The sequence below is a fragment of the Chaetodon auriga genome, chromosome 19 (genome assembly GCF_051107435.1).
Source record: "Chaetodon auriga isolate fChaAug3 chromosome 19, fChaAug3.hap1, whole genome shotgun sequence".
In the NCBI taxonomy this organism is placed as follows: domain Eukaryota; kingdom Metazoa; phylum Chordata; class Actinopteri; order Chaetodontiformes; family Chaetodontidae; genus Chaetodon; species Chaetodon auriga.
The window spans coordinates 476,523-497,921 of record NC_135092.1 but is presented as its reverse complement, the minus strand read 5'-3'; the positions used below and the strand labels follow the sequence as shown (position 1 = coordinate 497,921).

General features: G+C 42.0%; 1 long non-coding RNA gene across 1 annotated transcript; it reads left to right on the top strand.

Annotated features, from left to right (window-relative positions):
- The first annotated feature begins 1,289 nt into the window (after positions 1–1,289).
- LOC143338359 (uncharacterized) lies at positions 1,290–4,013 on the top strand. Its single transcript, XR_013079243.1, has 5 exons — positions 1,290–1,428; positions 1,515–1,553; positions 2,810–2,872; positions 3,660–3,722; positions 3,878–4,013. It is a non-coding gene; the product is annotated as an uncharacterized LOC143338359 (long non-coding RNA).
- Positions 4,014–21,399: the final 17,386 nt, after the last annotated feature.

The following is a 21,399-nucleotide window of genomic DNA, read 5'->3' as shown; positions in this document are numbered from 1 at the left end:
AACATGTTTTATGTCACTTAAGTCCACTGGATTGTGTTTCACTGTGTTTTTAATTAAATATGTTCTGTCAATATATGTTTAGCAAGCTGCTGTTCACCATATCCTGTGGAGTCTGTCCATGACCTGGTGAAAAAGGTCCAGGACTCATTCAACCAGAAATACAGTAAGTTCTCTTTCCTGCAGAAACAATAAACTTAAAAAATTGAACAAGATAGAAAGATCAATAGATGTGCTAAAGATGGATCGATAGATGTGCTAATCCAGCAATGATGTTCAGCATAGCAGCATCAGTCTAAAATTTGATATAGACATGACCTGGCCCTAATCTCTTTGGGTTATACTTTGTCTTTTAATGATTCCACAATCTTTCTGAATGTTTTTCTTATTTTCTTTATTCTTTCTCATGTGAATATCTGTTGACTTTGTATCCTACCCTTAAAGGAAGAAATGTCTGTCTGTCACTATGTGTGTATCTTCCAAGCGGGGAGTTTTGGGTCTGAGAAGTAAAGCTTGCTTCCACGTTCAAAAAGCTGCAATATCTCAGCTGCTGCTGGGGGCTGGCTCCAGAAGTGAGCAACTCTCCATAGACCCCCATGTTAAAATCACTGACTTTACAGCTTAAAAAAACATATTTACAGCCTGGTTCATTTTATGAATCTGGTGTCAAGTGAAGTTTTTAAAAAGACAACCATTTTTGTGTTATTTAGGCTTAAAATTCTCATATAAATACGTTGAGTGACAGGTCCGACAGACAATGAGCTGGCGACTTTGGAGTTCAGTGGGCGGGTTCTCGGCTGGCGGACCTGTAGAATTACCGTCTCTCCTCCAAATATGGAAAGTATACTCCCACTAAACCCAAGATGGCGAGGTCCATATTGGCCATATTTTGATCACAAAACAGACTCGCCAAAACGAATGGGTGACGTCACAGGTGCTACGTCCATGTTTTATACAGTCTGGTATCTTCTCGGTAATGCGGTCAAGCCACCTGAAACTGCACATGCACAATGATGAATGGCATAGGAAGAGTTTGACGATGCTGCTTTTTCAAAAAATTGTACCAATTCACCATAATTAATGAAAATTGTACATTTCATCTAGTCCATGTGGGCCTCTGCCGTCTCATGTAGACGCTACAGTCCTCACAGCAGGCAGCCCCGCTTCGACTGGGCACAAAGTGACCTTAAACCATACTGTACATTTTTCAGCTTTTTAAAAGTGAACTTGACATAATGGTTTTAATTTTATCTCGTAAAGTTGCTGCAGGTGGCTCTGGAAGACTGCCATACCAGGCACTGGCCAACTAGACACTGCTTATAGAGATGCAAGGGCTGCCAACTGACCTCACACTGAGGAAGCCTTCAATTTATGGACGGAAGCAGCTAGAGATGATCTAAAAGGCAGCAGATAAAATATCATTCCAGATAAGTAAGTTTGCTTCTTGTTATTACAAAGAGTAGTCCATACGCATATTTGACTTTAACCCTTCTTAAATATGTTCCCTGTTTCACCAGAACCACTCCAAGTCGATGCAGTCCAACTTGAACCACAAGGTATGACGTACAAGCCGATCAGTGAGAGCTTCTTAAAATTGTGGTGAATTATGATGTAAATATATTGAATAAGTAAGGTAGTGCAGTATCTCAGTCACCTCTCAGCCAGAAGGTCTTGCTTTGCATATTCAGGTGACATATTAAACTGACCTTTCCCACAATCTAAAGACACACTCAATTGTTTCAAGATATGGCCATCACACTCAATTGTTTCAAGATATGGTCATCACACATGTCAGCTGGGATTGGCTCTAGCTCACGTGAAACCTTAGGACAAGCAGCACTATACAGTACCTACGTGTCTCAAAACTCAACATGTTTAACTATAGATTGTTGTGGTTTTCTGACTTGCTTAGGGAAAGAATCTGAATTACCTGTCGACACCGTGGAATGTACACCACAAGTTAAAAGAGATGCTAATGCCTAGTTTCTGTAGCCTGCACGAGCAAACATCTAGGCCCAGTTCCAATCCGCCCCCTAAAGACTCAAGCCCTGAACCCTCACTGACTTGACTGACGTCCGTTGTAAGTGACCGAGTCTGTGAGGGTCCAGATGCTGTAGACGTGAATGGAACAGCAATTACCCACTTTCACGACATGTTACCTTGGCAACTGAATGTTGTTGACTCGTCTTGGACTAATAAATTACCGTTTGCTTCAAACACACAAGGAGTGTGAGGAGGCAGACTCAAAACAAAATTATCCTAGATCAGATCAGATCAGGTCGATTTCTCATCAATAAACATAAACTACGCATGTGAAATTGTTAATTGTTTTTTCTTTGCCCCCTCCATTAACAATAAAGAGACCTGCAGAGCTCTCTCTGGCTACGTTTATTTACTTTTTTTAACACTCGCGTTCTGACGGCAGCCCCTGTGTTTGACTTCACAACGCTATGAACTGTGGGTAATTCCTCACGGTAAGTCAGCATCGATGCTGACTTATGGTAAGGGGGCAGAAAGGGCTCATTCATGGACTCACTGACTTGATGACTTGATGACAATGGAACAGCCCTCACACACTCACTGACTCAACGTGACCGCGCCTTTAAGTCAGTGAGTGCGTAAGGGGTTGGATTGGAATTGGGCCCTAGACACATGACAATCCATTAGTGCTGTTGAGATAGACACAAATGCTATGCAGAACCAGAAAATGTCTTAAATGAGCAAATATACACAATTCTATAAAACATTGCCATATGACATATGATTTTTGTGTCCTTGTGTATACTTTTTTATTGTGTCTTTGTTCATTTAGCTGAGGATGCTGGTACCCATGGTCAGACAGTGGAGGAAATCTTCGCGTCCATGTTTGACGATGGTAAGTGTCTAACTAGAAAAAGAATCAGAATACTAATCAATCATTATAATGCTTAGGATATTCCTTTTTACGTTTTACGTTTTTTCCCCAGTTACTAAAAATCCAAACCTCTTTCTCTGAACCAAATTCTCTCTGTGGCCTGAACTCAGTTTTTGAATCAAACTGTCTTTTGCCCAAACTTTAAACAACAACAACAACATCAGACAGGTCAGCTCTGTTAAGTACTTGGGTGTGCACATACTGTAGACAGTGACCTCAGCTGGCACACTCATGTGGCAGGTGTGTGTGCCAGAATCCATCAGTGCCTTTACTTTCTCAGGTGACTTTGCTTGTTCGGTGTGAGTAGTAACATGAACATCATCTTCTGTGCCACCACTGAGTCCATCCTTAGATACAGCATCACATCCTGGTTTGGTAATCTTAGAGTCAAATCTCAAAAATATAACCTAGTGAAGACAGTCAGCAAGACTGTGGGTTCCCCTGCCCCACTCACTTCTCAAGTTCAATTTGAGAAGGCCACCATCAGGCACTCAAACACTATTTGATTTTGATAGAAAAGCCAGGGGTTTGGGAATCTGGTTTGAAGATTTTGAGAAAATTGATTAGAGGTTCAAAAGAATGTCTTATCAACTGAGGAAGTTTACATGTATGGCATTACAGTGTCTGGAATCTGAATCTGAATCTGACACGACTCTGTCTTCTAGTCTGTGGTTATGTCTGTATACATCGGACTCAAAATACATGTAAAGGAAAGACATTTGCAAATTATCTGCATTTTTATATTTAGGTGCAGCAGCAGGCCCCCCACATTCCTCTGGGGAGGTGGCTGTAGTGGAAGCTGTTGTCGAAGGTACAGTATACATTTAATCTAGATATCTGTACTTGACATGTATTTCAGATTAAATTAAATCATAAACATAACATCATACATAAATTGTATGTATGATGTTATAATCATGAAATAGTAGAATGAACTGATACTTGTTATGTGGTTTACTTTCAAAGGTACAAGCAATGCCTGCTGTGTCTGTGGAGCAGATTTCTATGACATAAAGAAGAACAGCAAGAGGAAGTGGCGTTCATGGTCACAGTGCAGTATGTGCAGTGGATGGTCACATACTGCTTGTGGGTTCAAGCGGAATATGTGTGCTAAATGCCAACAATAAATTATTTGCATTGCTCAAAAAAAATGTTTCCTTTTTGCAGACAGACATCAATACATTGAACACATATGGCCACTAGCTACTGTACCACTTAAAACACTGTTAGACAGATTTCATCCAGTGGTCCTAGGAAGGATCTGAGAAAATACACCTAAAAGGGCTTTTACCTGGAGCAAGATAAAAATGTGTCATTGTCATTGTCATAGGACAATATGAAGTAGTGTATTATTATTATTATTATTATTATTATTATTATTATTATTATTATTATTATTATTATTAGTATTAGTATTATAGCGAAAAAAATGAACGGCGTTCAATGGACAGAAAATAACTATCTTCTGATCCCGCCGTCGTTATGCCTTGGATTACAGGAATGTGTTTTATGGGCTTAAATGATAATTATTCATGGCAAGAGTTTGTCCGTCTATTGTGCAATTGTTCCGTTATATGCTGTTGAGAAAACACAATTAGAAGACTACATGATATGTCGCGTATGTGCCGTCACGCCACAGGAATGCTGGTGGTGACGTATATCGTTCGCGCCGAGAGCAGCGAAGAGCTGTAGTTCACTACGCGGGCTTATACCATAGACTGTATAACATTATTTTTAAATATCACAAACAACATATGTGAAAGCCATGGCACAATTCAAACGGGATCAGAAAATAATTGTTAATCTACCCATTGATTGAAACGCATTGATAAGTTTTTACTTCTGAGGACCCATGTACAGGAAGTAGAAGGGCGGGACTTCGCCGCCGTTGATTGGCTGCGTTTGATTTGGATTCGGTCAACCAGGCTATAGAAAAGCTATCCTACATTTTTCAAATAAATGACTCAAATGCATTTTTGTGTGTCATTTCTTGACTTGACAGCAACACAAACATTACCATTACAAGTTCGGCTATAGTAAATAGTTCATGTGTTCAGTAGATAAACAAATCCATACCCTAAAACTACTGTTCTACAAAGCGGAAGGACCAACCTCCATTGCTATTTCGCGTAAATCTGTATGGAGCGGTTCTAAAAACATCTTAAATTAACAATTTCTACAGTTTCACAACATATATCAACCTAAAGCAATACCATCGCTAATTCGGCTTTACTAGATATTCGATGTAATCTGTATTTCTATCTTTTTACAACCCTATTTTAACATGTATCTGAAAACCGAGAGAAACTACAAATGTCACGTGACTTTCTATCGAGTTACAAGTCGCAGCTCAAGGGATTTGTAGTTTCTAAAACGATTAGTTATTTCCTAGAATAGGAGGTCATAAATGATAACAATGAATGCAAAGCAATGGGTTTAAGGGAGTGAGAAATACATGTGTGAGACCAGAATTTAAGTATATCATTGTCAAGTGAGTGAAAACACATGTTTACCATGTTTTGGACAGCGCCCCCACTTGGTGACTATATCTATTAGGTATAGTCATACAGGTGAGTTTACAAGCTCTCTAGAACACTTTGTCCCATTTCTGTAGCCCCCTTTGGTGCTGAATTACAGCTCTTCAAAATACTCAGAAAGTCAGGGTTCAAATGTCTATAATTTAAAAAATTAAGATGTCACAATCCCCAAAATGACATATGTTGTTCCCTGGGTGGAGACCTTTCCAATGATATCTTTATCATATGCCTACGACAAAGTACGGATTTTCACATTTTATGGACACTGCCGGGCCCAGGCTAAGATTCAGAGAGCCTTTTGATGGGTCAGCCCATACAATAAAGATTCCCCCCCTCCCCCTTAATAAGAATGTGAAAATCATTTGTAATAACCATATCTGAGAGATTTACAACTGAATGTTATTGATATTGTATCTGACACCCAGCTGGGGGTGATCAGACCCTGATTTGTGTCCCAGTAGCAGCCCTCTTTTTGGCCGCTCCTTCTTTGGCAGGAGACAACATGCATGTTCCCTCACACTCAGCCCGCTCACTTGGTGCCTGAAACCCACTGCCTTCTGATGTGGGCACCTCTGACCCCATAGTATCAGGTGACAAGGGCTGTGTGGCTATGTGGAGGATGGCTGGCATAGTGTGAAAACAAAAATCACAGCTATTTATCAAGGGATTTTGAGTAGATCAGTTACCACTGCTGTTGTTAGGATGTCTAATGGGTAATTTCCGACATCTGTAGTTTGCCTCTTGCCCTCTGGAAGGAGGTACAGGAGCCTCTGCTCCCGCACTACCAGACTCACCAACAGTTTCATCCACCAGGCTGTGAAACTGCTGAACTCTCTCCCCTCCCCTCCCTCAGCCATCAGGCTGTAAGACTCCTGAACCCCCCCCCCCCCCCCCCGGTGAACCCCTCCCCTCCCCCTCCCCTCCCTCCGCCATCAGGCTGTAAGACTGCTGACCCCCCCCCCCCCCCCCCGGCTGAACCCCTCCCCCTCCCCTCCCTCCGCCATCAGGCTGTAAGACTGCTGACCCCCCCCCCCCCCACACACACACACACCTACCCCACGGACAATATCAGAATATCTTTCTGATGGACAAGACAACTTTTTCTCAGTGCACCTTTTCATATGGACAATATTTCTGTGCAATATAACTACGGAGGTATGGTTTTTGGTAATTGGTTCTCCTCACCCCAGGGGAGTCCCCCAGACCCGGGCAACTCACCCTGGGCCTGAGGAGAATTAATTAATTAATTAATTAATTAATTAATTACCTCTCGTTTGTGCAATAACCCCCCCAGCTGCTACAATGTCTCTGTTTACACAGTTTATATACTGGTTATTCTGTTTTTTTGCACTACACTGTTTATATACTAGTTACTCTGTTTTTGCACTATTTATTCTGTTGTTTACATTCTGTTTATCTATTTATTCTCTATTGCACTCATTATTATTTAGCTCTTGTTTTTTAGTTATATAGACTATATTTTTATATTTTCTTAAACTGCCCCACAATTCCATCTCTGTTGTAATCCGGAAGCCATGCAACGACACTTCATTGCCAAATCTCACTGCTGTTTTTGTTCTTTACCTTCCTGTCGTTTCCTGTTGTGCCTATGCACTTTACTGTTTGCCCTGTCCTGTCTTGATGCTTGTCTACGCATGGGATAGTGAGAAACGTAATTTCGATTCCTTTGTATGTCAAGTACATGTGAAGAAATTGACAAATAAAACTGACTTTGACTTTGTGTGTTTTAATTAAAAAATAAGCTTCTTAACAAACAACTAATGTGGATATATGACAGGGGATATTCCTTGATTTCAGTATTTTGTGACCTCTAGCCTTACCTTACCTATAGTGTAACTACTGTACAGATTTATGCTGTATTTCTTGATGAAATGGCCGTGTCTTTCATGCTGGCTGAACTACTGTAATGGATGTGATTTGATGGAGTTGTCTGTTATCCCCTCACCCTTTTTAAGTGAAAACACACTTAATCAGGCTGCAAATTTATAAAATGTAAACAATCATGAAAGTAAATTGAATGGAAATGAGCACATGCAGTGACAGGTTGCAGGTATTTCATTTTTTAAAATATTACCATTCATGTAGCCTGCCTCCTCAAAGATCGAGCAAAATAAATCATGAAGCAGTTGTACCAAAAAACATGAAACAACTGTTTTCACTATTGTCATGTGACATGTCAAAAAGTAACATCAGACATTTTTGATTTCCACAATAGTTCCCTACAACACAGCCAGAATAACTTACAATGCTACACAGTAACAACAGAAAAATCCAACATGTGATTACAGTATCTACACAGGATGTTAGCCTTAAATATCACAAAAGAGTTCATGGTTTTCTCACAACACTAAACTGCCTGTGGAAAAGCACCATGAAAAATCAAAACCTCATTGACATGTGTCAAAAAGTCTCAACAATGAAAAAAAAACACTCACCAAAGAATCTCAGAATTATACAAATGTACAAGTGCAAAAGCAAACTGTATTCAAGTTCAAGATAACATCTGATAAAGGTATGGACTACCTTCATGCAATATCTGAGTCAGATAAGAAAAGATTCACAAATAGAATGAGAAAAAAAACTTTGGTAGTGAATGTGTGTGGTGAAAGTGTTAATATAGATTAGTGAACTAGGTCATAGACCAGGTCTTAGAAATACCATGAGTAAGTGTTGTCTAAGACCAAATGATTATTGTCCCTCTTCCTCCTCATCCTCCAAATCATCACCTTCCTCTTCATTCTCAACATCCTCCACCTCTTCATCTGTGTCAGAGTCAGTACTGTTCACAACATCACAGTCACCTGTGGTCAGTGTTGTAAAGACACTTTCAAACTGTGAGAGATACCTTGAAAATTCTCTCCTCTTACTCTTGTGCCTCTCTCCTGCCTGTTTGAGGAATGACCTTCTGGCTGGGATTGTCGGTCAATTTCAGTTATCTGCTTTTCATAAAACCTTTTGGCTGATTTGCAGTCTTCCAACAGATATGCCTTCTCTTCATTTGCCCGTCGTATTGTGTTCCATAACACAAACAGCTGCTGTTTCACTGGCATGTTGTCTATTTCTCTTGTAGTCAGGGTTGACCAAATGGGGTTGTCGATTTGAATGACATCAGTGTAGTCTAAGGCATGTGGCTGGTTGACTGCTCTGGTGGCAATGTTGAACTCTTTCACTTTTTGTTTTATCTTCTGGCAGACTGAAGAGATCTTCCTGGAAAGTCGGATTGCAATTTTCTGTCCCTCTGCAAAACAAATGGTTGATTCAGTTTCATAAATGGAAGAAAGGATTAACCAAATGTAACATTTTATATACCTACTGTACCTGCATATTTTCTCACAAGGCCACACAGAAACCTCCGCTCTAAGACAAGTCCATACATGGCCTGCAATGAGTTGTGTCTTTTCTTGTCTTCTATTGCACTTTGGATGCGCAGACATGATTCACTTGTCAGACTCCATCTTTCTCCAAGGCCATGTTGCTTTTCAACTGTTTTTATTTTCTTATCTAGTCTGAAAGTTATAAATAAATAAATACAAGTCTTGATTATGCAATATAAATCTTATTGATAAATGGATTGAGATCAAATAAAGGCTCACATAACTACAGATTACATTATGTTTGAAAGTAGGAGTAAGAACATATATATATATATATATATATATATATATATATAGATATATAAAATTTTCCCACAGCTTTTGACTGACCATGGATCCATGGATCCAGCTGAAGCAATACTTACTTAGCAAGACGTGTTATGACATCACAAGTCCTGCTGGCAGTCACACTGCTCAAGACTTGTCTGGGAAAAACAATGTGTTGTTAGTACCAACATACATAAAACTGTTGCAATCTGTATACTGCATTCATGATTGTTAACACATGATATAGTCATTCAATTCAAACAAAAAGTGCAGCAACCCTAACTGGTCATTTTGTTTAGATTGTGTCATCTGTTATATAAGAAGACATACATTCAGTGTATTTCTCTGTGGTATTGAACTGCATTCTAATTTGGTGGCACGGTGGGACGGTGGCAACACTGTCGCCTCACAGCAAGAAGGTCCCGGGTTCGAATCTCGCTGCGGGCACCGGGTGTGCCCTCCACCATGCCTTCGGTGCCTGCTGCTCGAGGAGGGCCTTTCTGTGTGGAGTTTGCATGTTCTCCCCGTGTTCACCCGGGGTATCCTCCTTAAAAATATACCCCCACTAAAAACATGCAAGAAGATCACCACCTGACCAATGGTGACGCCGAAGATGGGTCCCCGGGCGCCGGTCTGGCTGCCCACCGCTCCTGGTCTGCCGTGGAGGAGGGACGACCAGGATGGGTTAAAGGCGGAAGTCAAATTTCACCTCGTGTGCCGTGCTCGCATGTGTGTGACAAATAAAGGGGAATGTCTCCCTCCCCCCGATTCTTCTTCTTCTTCTTCGTAGACCTGGCGGAGGCGAAGCGCAACAATAACATTGTTATTCTTCTCCAATAAAACCATTCACATTTAGAAAACTATATTTTAACCCCATGACAAAAGGTGTCCAGTGTTCGCAAACATACACAAACAAATACCGTGTGTAACGGGATGAAATCAGAGGCACCTGTGCGTAAAGGAGGCATCACCAAGCTCTGTGGTGAGCGTCTCTCTTTTTCTCTTTTCTCTTGAATTTTCTGAGATGAGAGATTTTGAATATATCCTCACTATCTGATGCTGAGGCTGTTTGTGGCCGTGAGAGACGACAGCTTGTTAGTTTAAGATGTGTTAATTCAGTCAGGTTGAGTTTCCATTACGCGTGTCAGCCGCCTTTGATCTGTCATCAGATGCGAATAGACGATCAATATCGATCAATGTATGTGCTGATTCAGATAGTTACACTGAAGAGTGGTTGTTATGATTATTTATTGCATTGAAATGTTCTGGAAACCTGCCTGCGAGGCTTTGGTGACGTGTGCGCATTGCGTGCCAGATCCGCCAGCCGCGCTCCGCCTGCGGCAGGTTTAGACCAGGTTGGAGTTGGTGAGCTCTCTCAGTCCGCCGCCGGCGAGGTTTTTGGTCACGAAATTATCGCTACGCCAGGCGGAAACTGTCGAAACCTTCCACTACTTCGTCACCATGCCCAGCTTGGCGCACCTCAGTCTACCAAATTACCAAATCGACTGCACACCCCGCCACGCCAGACTAAAATACCGCTGCGCAGGGGTCCACAGGTGCAGGTCGGCAGCGGCGAGGCACGAAATTAGAGCCCAGGGATTATTTGTAATTTCCTCTCAGACAGTTAGAACAGCTAAAATAGATTTTGCTGTAAAAACTCACAGTTCCTGGTGCTCTATTAGTTTTTGGACATAGTCCTCTTCCCAGGTCCAGTCTACAGACAGCTCGGCCTCTGTGTGGTATTCGTTTGTCCAGACTTGTATGTCTTGCTGTGTGAGGCCTTAAGACAAGAACATGACATACTTCAATACCTTGAAACTGGTATAGTATAGTTAGTACAGTGATCATTACTACATTTCTGTTAAAACCTTTCCAACATTTTGTGTCCTACCTGTATTTTCCATTATTTCAGCCATCTCTGCATTTGCTTCCTCCTCAACTGACTTGACCTTTGCAGCTTTGAGAACCAGGGCTTTTGCTTTAAACAGAGTCAAGAAATCCAAAGTAAGACATTATAATATTGTCTTATTTGTCTCCATAGTTGATCGATTATTGGTCAACTTATTAATCTAACTTATAAAACAAATTAAGATTAAGATAACAATGACTTAAAAGGTTGTTTGTACATTTTTAAAGCATCTTCAAAGACCATGTATACAATAACATGAGAGAAAGACACTAACAGATTACACCTTTACCTTGGCTCTTCCTTATCCTTGAACTGTGATGCAGTAAAGCATCAGTCAGAAGGTCGACTCTGTGTGAGGGTGTCATTTCTTTGGTCACCTTACCAAAACGGCGAAGGTATGACCACAGTCGTTCCAGCTGTTCCCCATCAGCTAACCCTGAACCTTCAACATTCCTACAGCTATAGGAAATTTACAAAAGAGAATCAAAACAAAACCAGACGTTGATCATTTAAATAAGTTATAGACTACTAATCATAACTTTTTCCAGTTACTAGCAAAATCTAAAATCTCTCAAAAAAATTTGGATGGCAACCTGACAAGCAACATCATGTCCATAAGCATGGAATGCAGGAACAGCAAATGTCGTATTTGTCAGAAGATCGGGATAAAACTTCTGCAAGAGAAATAATACATATACACAGATAATTTGGCTTCTCTATAACTGAAAGACAAGCAATAAAAGATTTATATAAAAAAATTACCTGCAGGTGAGGTTTCAGTTTGCATGCAATATCGTACATGAACACAATTTTCTTGTCTGTCCCAAACTGCTCTCGCAGTTCCTTTAGCAGGTAGGCAGCATTTGAAAGGCTAAAAGAAAAAACAAATACTTAGAGACGATCTTAACAAAAGATTCTTATGTGCAAGCTTTGGATTTACCTTTCACCTCTCTTCAGGCTCAGAAAACGACGTGGATGTTCATGCTTACAGGATACGCCAAAAACACCAGTCTCATCCAGTTTGGAGTTCTTCACCTTTGAGCGGAGGGCATTGCCTGCTTGAAAGCTGACACAACCCTGTAAAAGTTGTTGCACATGTTTGTATTCACATTGCTGGGTATGGTACTCTTTCAAATTACACTGTCAAATCCCCATTTGATCACATGTCCTAAATACATAAGAAATTACTTTTTAGGGATAATGTGTGAACATAAACTATGGATAAATCCATGCTGCATTAACATTACATTTTATAACCCCCAGTAATGAAGGAGGAAGATATTAAACTTCAATGTATAAACTTTACCTGCTCAGAAGAATGCTCCTTTTCTCCAGTAAAAGCATCAACAACATCCTGGGGGCAAAAGAACCGGTTGAAGTGCTTGGGGGCTTCAAGGCTACTTCCAGATGATTTTTTCCTTGGAAGTCCAAACAGTCCATCCACCGCAACAACCAGACATCCATTCTATAATAAGTGACAGTCAGAGTAAAAACATGTCATTAGGTATTTGCAACAGCTTTCAAACAAAACCTTATAACAGATTATATTTTTCATTCTTGATCGTGACGCCTGAGCAGAGGAGAGGAGAGGAGAGTGGATAGGGCTCCATGTAACCTGATGTGTCCAAGAGGAGCAACTTTTCAACAGTGCTTGGCTTCAGGTGGTTTCTTTTTTTGAGATTGTTTCACGCGGTTTTGAAAATACGCTCAGACGGCACACATGAAGCTTCCTGAACCTCTCACGTGGTAGACCGGTCCGTGAGGCCTTGTCACGTCACAAAAACACGCCTCGATACGTGCCTCATGGAAATCATCCTGGATTTTACTCGACACACGCTTCGAAGCCTTGGCACAGTAGGACACATCACTAGTCTCCACATTTGTAAACAAAACAACTATGTTGGCCGTTTGGCAATTCTATGAGTTGGAAGACAAATGTAGACCCACAGCAAAATGTAGAGTCTGCAAGCTAATGGTTTCACGTGGTGGCAGCAACAGACCTTCCTACACAACTAATTTCATTCGGCATCTCAAGAAACACAAAGCAGAATATAAGGAATACAGCGCTGCTACCAAATCAAAAGCGGGTTTGAAGCAGCAGATGCTGCTCTCTAGTTTAAGAAAAGACAAGTTTCCTTGCGGTGGAGAGAAGGCCAGGATGATTACCAAAAGGCTCACAGAGTTTATTGGTTTAGACGACCAGCCCATTTCTGTGTTAGAGAACACTGGCTTTTGTCGGCTTTTGGAATTCTTGGAGCCATTCTACAAGCTACCGTCTAGGCACTTCATAACGAGCACAGCAGTACTTTAGCTTAGCTTTCCAACAAAGTTCGCAGGATCAGCAATTACTCATCATTAAAAAATCGGGATCTGATCGGGACCAAAAAAAGGTGATCAGGACATTCCTAATGATTCAACATAACTGATTTAGCACATGTATACATTATACCTCTGGACAGAGAGGACAGTGTGTTCCATCTGTTATGTCTGGTCCAAGATGGCGTAGTGTTGACATCTGGTATCGGAAGTGTCTGTATTCCTCATAGGACTCATTTATGAGAATTCCATACAAGTCATGACACTATAAAGTGATCATAATCACAATAGGTTAGTCATAAAAAAAGTTTTTCAAATTGGAAATTTGCATATGACAGTCACTCTGAGAAAGGATACATATTAACAGAAGCTAATAATAAACAAACCTTGGAGACAACTGGCGAACACTGAATTGCTGCACAGACAGCTTTTAGTGATGCACCACACTCAAGCTGAAGGCGACAGACCAGGTCCAGCAGCGCCATGGAGACTGCAGTTTGAGGGTGCTTCGCTGTCGCTGGCCAAAGGCCATAACGCACGAGTGATACAACCTCTATTTCACAGTGGCAGAACTGGATCCACACATCATGAAGCCTTCCTACAATTCACGACAGAATAAGTGTTAAACACTGTAATTTTTTTTTACAACTTTCCATTTTGTGCAGGGTGGATATGACTGTCTTTGAAATACTGCATTACTTACCTTGCTGATCAAACACATTTAATTGACGGGATTAGGATGTCTCACACTGGTGTCCATCCTTCCTTGCCCAGTGCCACCGAAAACCTACTGGCACTTTCTGGTGAAATTCCCCATCCTTAAATATAAAAATCACATTATAAAGTTTTGCTGCACAGTACAATACAAAACAAGAATATGTGTCCACTAGATAGAGGTTATAACCAAGAGATTAAAGCATTACGATCATAATGCAAGCCTGATATACAATTCTATTCTGTACCACTCTTTCTATGAGTACCACTCATACTTTTTTGGAAAATACACTGTTAAAAAAATAATTATTTGTTTAGAAATTTGCTAAATTGAAGAGAAAAAAATTAAGAACACAAACCTCCCACTTTTCCAGTCCATGTGTGACAGCAGAGCCTTCATGTACAGTGCTGATACAGCCTCCACAGTAGTACCTTTCACTGCCACAGTCACTGCATCGCCAGATGTCTGTACCACTGGCGAGGGAAACTCCACAAACTGTGCAAGGCGGGTTTTCTGGGGGACAGAAAAGCTCCGACCTCACACCGAGGAGTATTTCCCTTGCCTTGGTCCATGCTTCCACCGTACCCTGCTTCTTGCTGGTGCTTGCTTCCTCATCACTTGCAATTGGGAAGTTGCAAGCTGATGGTGGAGCTGCAGAGCAGCTCCTTTCTGCTGGTGGGTTTGAGGGCAAAGGGGTCCTCTCACTCACATATTTCGTGGACACTGTTGCCCTTCCTCTCAGTGGGATTTTTTTTATAGTTATGTGTGGTCTCACTCTCTTTGTTTTCACCATGTTCATCTATTCAAATATTTAACAAAATAACAAACAAAAAAAGAATAAACAAGATTAACATTAACATGATCACATTACAAAATTATACACGAGCATCACGTAAAATAAAAAAATACTAAAATTATATATTGGCAAATGGGAGATGTGGCACTGTATTCCAAGTAGATCCTATCATAACCGTTTCAGCTAGTTAGCTAGTGCTGGAAACATCTGTTATGTTGTGTGTTTTATGTGGACCTTGGAATCCTATCTTTGCTATAACATTACATAGAATGAATGTCTGTGTATTTCCATCAATTAAACTTTGTAAACCTTCAGTCTGACCTGTTTGTTTCTATTACTCACAGGCAGGTGTGTTTACAGGTAGACTACAGTATATTCAATGGACTGCATTAACCACAAGTGGTCAGTGGTCAGTAAGCCAGCTGGCTCACGGACCTGGACAGTTTTCAGACATCTATCAGAAATAAGACGCATTACTTTATCGTTACTATTGTTGTTGTTGTTGTTACTGCTACACAAGAACATGAATTACAAACCTGCCATTAACGCGCCTTCCTCTCCACGAGCTTCTTCTTCGTCATCTTTTCCAATTTATAGCAGGCAGCGCCTACAGGTGCAACACCGCCACCTCCTGGAGTGTGAGGCGTACTGCAGACATCAAACCGCATCAAACCAAACGAAATGAAGGGAGGAAGAAAAAAAACAGCTTTCCCAAAATAAGCCCCAATCTTTGATTTATTAATATATCCATGACCCCGTCTTTCTGAGATAGGTAGGCTACTTAAACTCCTCCACAGTCTGTTTCCTGGTCCTTCCGTATCTTTTCGTGTCTTTCCATATCTTTACAAAGGCGCCCGGTGACGGGTTGCCTAGCAACCACAGTAAACTATGGCTATGGTCCGACAATGCTAAAGTAATCTCACATAAAAGCGCATAAAATAACATGTTATAGTATTTTCGAAAATATATTGTTTTTAATGAACAAGATCCGCCATTTTCTATGGTTCATTTTTTAATATTCTTGCTAAATAAACAAAAACGGGAGGGGGAGGCAAGGGCTCCATAATAAACCTTCCGTGCCTACTGGGCATTAATAACATTGGGTTAACCAGATTAATGGGTGATAACAGCCTCCTGCACCTACTAGTAGGTAGAGTAGGGCCCTATTGGCTCATATCTGTGGGATGATGGTATCAGGATTCTGCCCATTCAATGGTATGACAACAATCCAGTACTGTAACCAAAATAAACTGTACCGCTGTCAAAATATTTTAAAATATCACTGATGAACTTATGAAATACAAAGCACTACACATTTATTTTTACCTGAATAGCCAGATGGCTTTGCTTGTGACACTGCTTGCTGTAGTTGCAGCTTGAGAGGGCACTGTGTCAGCTGCAGAAAGTTGTTGCTTTGGGGAGGACAAAAAACAAAGACAAAATAATACATCAAAACTACAAAATCATGTAACCAAAATAAACTGCACTACTGTCACACCAATGTACTTTTGATAATATGCTGTAAAAAAAATTTTAACAATCACCATTGTTTCCCATTAATTAACTAGTGCCGTTTTTGTTTTTTTTGTTTTTTTGTTTTTTTAAACAGCGCTTCACCGTCTCTCATCCCTGTCAGTCAGCCCCTCCACCTGCCGTCTTTCTCGCACATGTGCACAGACACCCACAAACATGGGTGCACTGCATGGACAAGATGTGCTTGGCCGCTAATAAACGGTAAATGCGCTAAATCGTGCAAATTGTACAGTGTGGCCTGCAGTCGAACTCGCGGTCTGACTCTGGAACACGCCGGACCCTCGAGGTCGTCTGTAACATGCACAGACACCATGCGCGAGAGTCTGACCACGTATACCGTCCGCGACAGCCCCGATAGAAACTGAATTGGCGCGCCAAGGGCAAAGTTGTACATTCGGTGCTCACTGGCCACGTTGTATCAATAAATAAATAAATAAAGCCACTGTCAACTTTACATTAAAGAACGTACTCGACCGTTAATAAACCACAAAACGATGGTGGAGCTCATAGCCTGTGCACTTAGCAAGGTCCGACATACCCAGTACTTGCACGTCCACAGGGACGTTGCCTTTAGTGACCCTAGTAAAATTAAGCTACAGTGATACGTGATGTGCGATAATGGCAAATATTACGGTTTATATTATCACATTATTACATGTAACTCCATTACTTTACATATGCAGAAAAAATCCTGAATGTCTTACCTTAAACCTGACCGCTGCAGTTGTCTTCTTGCGTTTTGGCGGACAACGAAGCGCATGCGTTCTGTATGCGCGTCACAAGGCGCATGCGCGGGTTCAAAACACGCAGCACAATACAGAACTTAGAAAATAAAACCTACTTGGTATTTCTGAGTTCATTGCAATGACTATGAAACTTTTGAATATTACGTGAAAATACATAATATAACTTACTCTTCCCACACAGTTTACTTATTACATGGATGGCATATATAGGATTTACTTAAATAATTCCTGTTCTCACAGATACTTACAATTAGAAAATAAAAATTGTGACAGTTAACCTAATAAATATTACTACACCACAAAGTCATTTTTTTCAGTGCAGAGCCTCTTCGTGTCAGTTTGGTGCAGACATCTACAGGAGCGTTGCTGACAAAGTAGGCATGCTTAAGTGGGTTTGAATAAGAGTTGTTTCGTGAGGTTAAGATCCTGTCAATTTGTTTAAATTCTCTCAACCGTTCATTCAAGAAACTTTATATTCGCGTCCCTATTTTTCCCTTAAACCTACTTCTCACTACCACCAAACTCATTTTGCCATTATTTTGCTATAAGTTTCTCCCTGCAGTTGCTTGTGTTAGTTCCTATCAACCCTATCATTTGTCGTGTTATCCATTATTCATATTCATTTCATTATTGTGTTTAATAAATAATACTTTTCATACAAGTCCTGGTCAGACGATGTCCTTTTGAGCAATCCCTGTGCTGAGAATTTACGCTTGAGATTATCAGACTGATCTACTGTTGGTTCATTCGTTGTCACTACATCAGCATTATAAGACATGATAAATAAAATCCTACTTCGCTGAGGAAGGTTGGTGCCCCGTATTTAGAGGACAGAACATTAATTTAGAGGTTTAATAACTAATTCCCCTACACAGGACTCTGTTGTCTCCTTAGACGGATTTACCCTAGTCCATGTGGACCGGAAAGTGGCAGAGAGCGGTAAGAAGAAAGGCGGTGGACTTTGTGTGTTTCTTAACAACAGATGGTGTAACACTGGCCACATCACTGTTAAAGAGCAGCTCTCTAGCAGGGACATTGAGCTTCTTGCAGTCAGCGTTCAGTCGTATTACGTTCCTCGGGAGTTCTCACATGTTATTGTGCTGACTGTGTACATCCCCCCGTTGGCTGATGCTACTGCTGCCTGTGAGCGCATAAACAGCACATTGTCTACACTGCAGACCCACAGGCCCTCTTTCTCATCTCTGGGGACTTCAATCATGCCTCTCTCTCTGACACTCTCCCCAACTTCACACAGTATGTAAACTGCCACACAAGGGACAGTAAAACTGTGGACCTTCTGTATGCTTATGTCAGGGACGCATTCTGACGCAGTCTGACTCACTGCATCACGGACTATATCAACTTCTGTGTGGAAAACACCGTGCCCTCCAAGAGAGCACGGTGTTTCCCAACAACAAGCCCTGGGTGATCCCTGAACTGAAGGCTCTGCTAAATGAGAAGAAGAGGGCCTTCATCTCAGGGGACAATGAGGAGCTGCAGAGAGTACAGCAGGAGCTGAAGTATACCATCAGGAGGTGTAAGAAAAACTACAGAGAGAAACTGGAGCAGTGAGTGAGTTCCATTGAGAACATTTATGTTCTCAATGGAATCTGTACAACAATGGAATCTCATTTATGTTTAACATTTCCCCCCAGAGTGGAGTTAAAGAGCCGCGTGGTGTGGGGGAGGAATGACAGCTTCAGTGACAGCAGCCTGTCACTGAAGCTGCTCCTCTGCCTGGAGGTGACGCTGTGCAGCAGATGCAGTGGATTGTCCATGATTGACAGGAGTCTGCTCAGCGCCCGTCGCTCTGCCACAGATGTCAGGCTGTCCAGCTCTGTGCCCACAACAGAGCCCACCTTCCTCACCAGTTTGTCCAGATGTGTAGCGTCCCTCTTTTTGATGCTGCCTCCCCAGCACACTGCTGCGTAGAAGAGGGCACTTGCCACCACAGTCTGGTAGAACATCTGCAGCATCTTTTTGCAGATGTTGAAGGATGTCAGCCTTCTGAGGAAGTACAATCAGCTCTGTCCTCTCCTGCACAGAGCATCTGTGTTGGCAGTCCAGTCCATTTCATCATCCAGCTGCACTCCCAGGTATTTGTAAGTCCGTACAATCTCCACACAGTCCCCTTTGATGGTCACAGGCTCCGGATGAGGCCAGGGCCTCCTGAAGTCCACCACCATCTCCCTGGTCTTGGTGGTGTTGAGATGCAGGTGGTTGGAGTTGCACCATGTGACAAAGTCCTGGATCAGTGTCCTGTACTCCTCCTCCTGTCCGTTCCTGATACAGCCCACGATAGCAGTGTCGTCTGCGAACTTTTGCACGTGGCTGGACTCTGAGTTGTATTGGAAGTCCGATGTGTGTACATGTTCAACCTGAGCCTCAGCCTGGAGAGAGTCCTGGCCCTGTGGAAGACCTCCTGCATGGTGCCGGTTCCAACAACAGCCCATCCCAGGGAGCCAGGCCACTACAGACCTGTCGCCCTGACCTCCCACCTCATGAAAACCATGAAGAGGATCGTCTTTGGCCACCTCCTCCCAGACCGCAGTATGTGAGGCTACACAGCTGTTTGTCAGATGTGGGAGTCAGCATCACAGGGGCCCCCCAGAGAATGTTGCTGTCACCGTTCCTTTTCGCCCTCTACACCTCAAACTTCATGTACAACTCCACCCTCTATCATCTGCAGAAATTCTCTGATGACAGTGCCATTGTTGGCTGTGTGTCAGAGGAGAATGAGCAGGAGTACAGGGGGGTCATCACGGACTTCGTGGACTGGTGTCAGCAGAACCACCTGATCCTAAACACCAGCAAGACCAAGGAGATGATTATGGATTTCCGAAGGAAATCTTCCCCTCACACACCAGTGAACATCCAGGGCTCGGTCATTGACATGGTGGACTGATTTAAGTACCTGGCTTTTCACCTCAACAATAAAATGGACTGGATAGACAATACTAACACCCTGTACAGGAAGGGCCAGAGTCTCCTACACCTGCTGAGGAGACTGAGGTCCTTTGGTGTGTGCAGAGCTCTACTCCGGACTTGCTATGACACTGTTGGTGGCCTCTGCAGTGTTTTATGCCATAGTGTGCTGGGGAGGGGGCAGCATGGACAGAGACAGGAAGAGACTGAACAAACTGGTCAAGAGAGCCAGCTCTGTCCTGGGCTGCCCACTGGACTCCATCGAGGAGGTGGCGGACAGAAGGATGTTAGCCAAGCTGACATTCATCATGGACAACTCCTCCCACCCCCTGCACCACACTGTGAGGACCCTGAGCAGCTCCTTCAGCACAAGACTTTTACATCCCCAGTGCAGGAAGGAGTGCTACCGCAGGTCATTCCTGCCCACAGCCATCAGACTGTATAACAGTGCACAATAACATCCACTCAAATGCAATTTGAACTGATAACCTGATCACATCTCACATTTTTCCTCTGTTTTCATGTGCAAGTGTCATTTTCAAATTACCTCAGTGTGTATGCATTGTAATTATTGTAGGTCTGAACAGAGGCTACAGCATGATCTTCAGCTGCCTCCTCTATGTCTGCTTGCTGTTTGTCCATTAACTTCATTCTCTGATGGATATGCAGCATTATGGAATGCTTTCAACTGCATGTGGCAGCTGAATCACTTTGTACAGTCTTTGCTCACACAGACAACCAAAACGTACTTTTCTTTTAGGAAAGAAATTTTCTCACTCTGTGCCCTCTTTTCCAACTGTGGACACATCCAAAGCATGTCTGTGTCCACAGAACAAATGGCTCTTCCCAGCAGCCAAACTCCTTTTTCTTGGCTTCTTTATCATTTTTCTTAAAAGCAACCTTTGCAGTGGTGGTGAAGACACTTCCTTTTATTCTTGGATGAGGCTGTGACTTGGACCTCCTTACACTGTAGTCCACTGTTGGAGTGTCTTTGATATTTCCTAAAATTTGATCTGTTGCAATCTTCATTTGCCTTTCAAGGAAATCCACCCATCATTAAACGTAGCTCTTGGGTTGTGGTTTTCATGGAAATCACAGGCCACAGTCCACATTCATCCCTCAGTCTGTAGGGCAACTTCTTTACGATGACTAACATACAGTATTAGCAGGCATGTCAATCTCATGCAACTTCAATGATGTTACAGTATACTCATAAAGAGGGTGTATGCTTGTACAGCTTGATGACTATGAAAGAGCCTTCTGTAGCATTTTTTTGCCCACTGTAAAAATATTCCTGTAGGAAAGATGGAATTCTTGAATCCCCTGAGATCATAAGTATGCAACTCGTT